Below are 5659 nucleotides of genomic sequence, written 5' to 3'. Positions count from 1 at the left end.
CAGGGTTAATTTGGGATGATTAATTGGGGAGCCCAGGACGTTCCCCAGGGTATTCATCTCAGCGGGAAGCGTTGCAGGGATGGCAAGAGGTGGCACTGGAGGTCGCCTTCTCCCAAGGGGGTAAAGACGGTTATCTTTGAGTAGATGGGAAATGTGAGTGAGGAGGAGGCAGGAGGGAGTGAGCACAGGGTCTGAAGTAAGTCCAGAGCTTCTTGATTAGAACGAGGTCGTGGTGTGTGTGTGTGTGTGTGTGTGTGTGTGTGTGTGTGTGTGTGTATTCGGCTCACTTCCCTTACCTGGGAAGAACCTGGGATGTAGAATCAGAAAACTTGGGCTGAATCTTGGGCTCTTCTGGTCCTGGGGAAAAGTGAACTCTGAGCTCCCTGTCAAATTTTTCCTCTACAAAAGGAGAATAATCATAACAACAACAGCAACAACAACAACTGCAGTAACTGCATGCAAGAACACCTGCTCTCATCCCTCCTCACAAAGTCACCATGAGGACCAGATGAGCTGAGCACCTGGAGATGCTCTTATGACATAAGCCGTGTTATGCTGGCAGGTTGTCATTGTCTTCATTCATGCCACAGATGTTCATTGAACACCTACTATGCTCTGGACACTGAGGTAAGCCCTGAGGAGTCAATGATGAAAAAAAACAAGGTACCCATGACACGTGTCCTCATGGATGGGTCTGCTGTGTCCCTCCGCAGTCTTCTGCTTCGGTCCCCTGCGCTGTGGAGCAGTGTGGGCCACTTCGAGCATCACTGCCCTTGCCCAGATAACTGTTATAGGAATTAAGTGATTTCACTTATGTGAGGCATCTACATCTAACACGTGCCTGTTGCAGAAGGGAAAGACGCTCCACCATCATCAGCACTTTCTCCAAAAACACCCTTTAAGGTCACACCTCTCTCTGAACAAGATGTGGATATTTGTTTGGTCACTGGCTAAAAGACTCCTCCTCCCAACCACCCCACCCCACCGACCCCAACTCCGTCTGCACAGATAACTGCAGACCACAGGACTCTGAGCATCCCTTCAGTATGGAGGGGGAGGGGGGTTGCACGTTCTCCCGTGTGTCCTTTGTGCCTCCTCGAAGGTAGGGAAGGGACTCCCTCAGCCGGCCCAGTTCTCCGGGGGTGGGTACCAGAAAGGACAAGCCAGCTCTCAGGTCTCACCAAATCCCGTAGGTCTAGCTCTACCAGAAGCTTTCCTCTCTGGCTCACCACTGGAGTGCCAACTGTTCTGACCACACGTTAAGGAGGCGTCAGGAAGTGCCTAGGACTTTCAGGGAAAGGAAGGATAATTCAATAACGTGAGGAACATTCGCTACTCTGCTTTCTCAGACACAACCAGTCCGGGAATAAACAGGGGCAACAGAGACTGTTAACTGGCCAGTATTTTCTGGGCTCCTGGCTCCCTGAGCTCTGCCCTCCTGGAGCCCAGCCCGGAACTGGGGAGTGTGCCGTGTAAGATCTCGGCCACCAACATTGTGTCCCCCTGCCTGGTTCCGGCCCAGATGGCACCTGTGTGCTAATTAGGAAAGGGGGCTCCCATATTCTGGGCAGGCCATGCCCAGACGAGGGCTTACCTGTCCATCGGCACAGTAGCCCTCCAGGTCCCTGCCGTGACGGCTGCCACTCAGTGCTGTTGATGCACAGTCTACAGAGCTGCTCTGCCCTTGACAGGCGTCTGGCCGCCACAGCCTGGCTCTTTGTTCTAGAACCTAAGCGATGTGCGTGATTCTTTCATTCTTCAGGACGATTTCCCTGACTGGGGGCCCCTGGACTCTCATGCAAGGAAAGGCCTCCCTCTGACAGACTCATGTCCTTGCGGAGATGCCATCCAGCTTCGTGTAGGGACCTGCTACGCCCAGAACACGTGCAGAATCCCAGGGCTCTTTGTCTAATGGCCTTCGTGCCTGGAGACCCACCTGTACACCCCCACCCCAACCCCTTCAGTGATAGGCACTCCGGGGCCAACCATTTTATTTTTTACATTGCCTTCACTGATAGAAAGTTCTTCCTATGATCATTCGACAAATCTTTATAGAAGCCATTCTTAAGTCCCAGATCCGGCCCTTGAACCTGGGGACAAGCCAGATCAGGTCCCTGCTCCCACGGACTTCAAGCCGAGCGGGGCAGGAGCAGATAACAAAGAATATACAAACGGTAATGAAATGGTTTCAGCTACTAAAGTTGCCATGATGAAAACGGAGTGATGATGAGGAAGCCTCTGGCAGGCAGCGAGTGGCTGTCTCTGAGGCTTCTCTAGAGACCAGAGGGGTCAGCCATGGGGACCGTGAGGGCAGAGCTCCAAGGACAGAAGAATGGGCCTAGGAGAGCTAGTGGGGCTGGAGCAGGTGTCAGAAAAGGACCTCAACACCACCAAGGAAGTTGGAGAGGGGAAAGGTAAGCAATGGGGGACTGTCCTCGCTTCGCAAAGAATCCCTTCTGGAGCAAAAACTACTACCACCTCCACCAGCAACACAAGCCTTCCGTCATCACCCAGCTGCCTCATGTGCCGCCAGTTCTCACCTCCCACGTTCTGATCCTTCTGCCCAGCATGCCCTGCCACCCCGACACTTTGGCCCTGGCAAATTCCTACTTAACCATCGAGATCCAGCTCAAAGTTCCCTCTTCTGAGAAGCCTTCCCATCCCACCTGCGGGCGGAGGAAGCTGCTCCTCCCTGATGTCAAGGCAGCCTTCAGAGAGCGGGCTCTGGAGGCAGACCCGGCCTGGCTCCACCGCACCAGCTGTGTGACTTGGAGTCTTCATTTCCTGCTCTAACTGCAAACTGGGTGGCTTAAAATAACGGAAATTTGTTGTAGCGTAGTTCCGGAGGCAGTCTGAAATCGGGGTGTTGGCAATGTTGAACCTTTCTTGGGGCTCTAGAGAGAACTTGTTTCATGCCTCTCAACTAGCTTCTGGTGACAGCCAGCAGTCCTTGGCCTTAAGACACATCACCCCAATCTCGGTCTCCATCTTCACATGGCCGCCTTGTACCCGTGTGTCTGTCCTCACGTGGCATTCTCCTCTCTGTCTTTCTCCTCTCCTTATAAGGACGCCAGTCATATGAGATTAGAGGTTTATTTTCCTCCATTATAAACTCGTCTTAATTTACCCAATTACATCTGCTATGATCCAATTTCCAAAGAAGGATGGCTTCTCAGATCCACGGGTTAGAAATTCAGGGTTATCTTTTTGGGAATCGCAATTCAATCCGTAACGCCTGGTTAGGTTTGAAGTATTTCCTCCTCCTCAAAAGATACAAAAGAGGTATCTTCCTTCTAATGTGAAGATTAAATAAATCGATGGGTATCTAATGCTTACCATGGCACTTAATAAACCTCCATGAAGGTAGCTGTTAATAAAAACTGGCCAGCCCACTAGGAGTTCTGCCAGGTAGAACATACCATGTCTTATTCCTTTTTACTTTAATCCCCAGTGTCTTAGCACAAAGTCTGTGCTCAAAACTTTTTGCCATCTGAATGAGCAACTGTCATTTCGAAGGCAACTTTAAGATCAAAGGAGGGATTTTGAACATCTCTCTGTTCCCATCAAAGAAAATTTATTGGGAAAAGAATTAGGCAATGGTTCAAACTTTCTTGGATAAGCTCTATTAATAATCTCTGGATGCCTAAGAAGTATCTTAAAATTTATTAAATTATTACATCAAAAATGCCTCCAAATATTATCTCGAAATATCTTCACATTATTCTCAAAAAGCCTTTCTAAGTTCTATGAAGGTCAGGGAGAATTACTGTTAATTAATTATTTAATTAATGCTTATCATAAGCAATATAGCAGTCATAGAGAAAATTTAGAGGCAGCAATGCTGTATTTGTTTTATGGTCATTGAGGCCTTTCATGTAATCGATAGGATGGGTCCATTTATGCACATTTGTAAAACGCTTAGAAGTATAGTTTTATTATTTTAAGTGATTATAAAGGTTTATAGTTCTTTTCTCTCATGACATCTCCAGTCATATCTTTTGTTTTAGGATGCCAAAGCCTTACATCAGAATTTACCCTCCAACTGCAGTGTTATTTTTATGGAAAAAAATATGATCTGCTTTACAATGACTCACTTTATGCTTATTACCAAGGACGCAAAGTAGAGAAAGCAATTAATTCTCCTTTAAAACTTAATCCACCCATCTTCTCTCTCTCACCTCCCTATTCTCTGCTCCCGGCCATGGCTCAGCCCTGGGTGCAGCTGAATTACCTAAAAAAGGACCTGTCTCAACCCATCCTAAGTGAAAAGTCTCTATGGACAGGTTTCCAGTTTTCTATTACATTCATCTTGGGGTCCAGTGTCTAACAAAGCAAGTGCACATCGCGGACTAATTAAACGTTGGAATTTAATTGATGACTTATATTATCGAATATCCCAAAGTCAATTCATAAAAATGCATATATAATATATATGACATATATAAGCTAGAATATCTATAACTAATATATTTGGATAGCTAATATATATGTGATATATGTAGACATATATTTAATATATATTATAGCTAAAACATGTTTTTTTTACTGACACAGAATATGAATGGAAGGAATGGCGTTGGTTGTGTGGGTGGAGGAGAGTAAGCGCTTGGGAGATTGGGTGAGAAGGAGAATAATCATTATATTCCATTTAGACTTTTCAAATCCTGTGAATCGCTACCTATTTCAAAAAAAGTTTTAAGTTGATCTATGCCCAAAATCGATATCTAGATAGACGTTTTTTTTGCCCTTACTTCATAAAGCCCTAGGCTATATATTTCAAGGGTGCACATATAACTTCCCAATTAGATCGTAAACTTCCAGAAGTCCAGGATCACCCCTTTCATTAAGTCTCTAGCCTCCAGGATCTCAACTAAGCGAGATGCTCACCCTGGTTCCCAGAAGAGCTTGTGACAGAATCCATCGCCTTAGAGTTCATCATTTTTTCAATCAGTGAACATTGGTGGTGCTTCTTCTAGGAGCTATGGAGCCAGCAATGGATATAAGGTGAGACCCTCCCTCTAAAGCAAGAGGTAGGGGTGGGACAAACTCAGGTGTCACCACTAATCATAGAATGGCAAGCGCTCCAGCGGAAATATGAATAAAATGCCACAGGGGAGAAAAACTCAGAATTCAGGCTTCACAGATGGGGCACTTTTGAGCTGATCCTTGAAGAATGGAGGATTCAGGTGGAAAAACCTTTCACTGGAAACGTGTATGTCTTCCAAATAGCTATGATGGCACAGATGAGAGCGTGCGCTGTCAGGGTGTGGGGTGGGGTGTGTTGAGGCCCAAGGTGTATGCCTCTAGGAAAGTTATTTAGGTTGTTTCCTTATCTGTGAAATAGAAAGACAATAGTACCTTCCTCACAGGTTCGTGGTGAAAATAATAAGATAATGCTTGCAAAGCACTTCAAACAGGGCCTGGTATAAAGTTAAGTGCCCAGCAAACCTTAACTATATGATTATTAGATGCACCTGCTGCATGAAGAAGAAAACGACTTCGAGGACCGAGTCCCAGCTTAGAAATCTGAGCAGTTCTAGGCTGGCTGCCTTTCCTTAGCCCAAGGAAGCCCTGTGTGTTCAGTGCATCCCAAGTAAAACCTCACTGCCTCCGTGGATTTCCGGTTTCAAAAGTGTAAAGAAACACTCTGAGTCATGGC

Source organism: Pteropus vampyrus, unplaced genomic scaffold (assembly GCF_000151845.1).
Source record: "Pteropus vampyrus isolate Shadow unplaced genomic scaffold, Pvam_2.0 Scaffold33, whole genome shotgun sequence".
NCBI lineage: Eukaryota > Metazoa > Chordata > Mammalia > Chiroptera > Pteropodidae > Pteropus > Pteropus vampyrus.
This window is presented reverse-complemented; position numbering follows the sequence as displayed.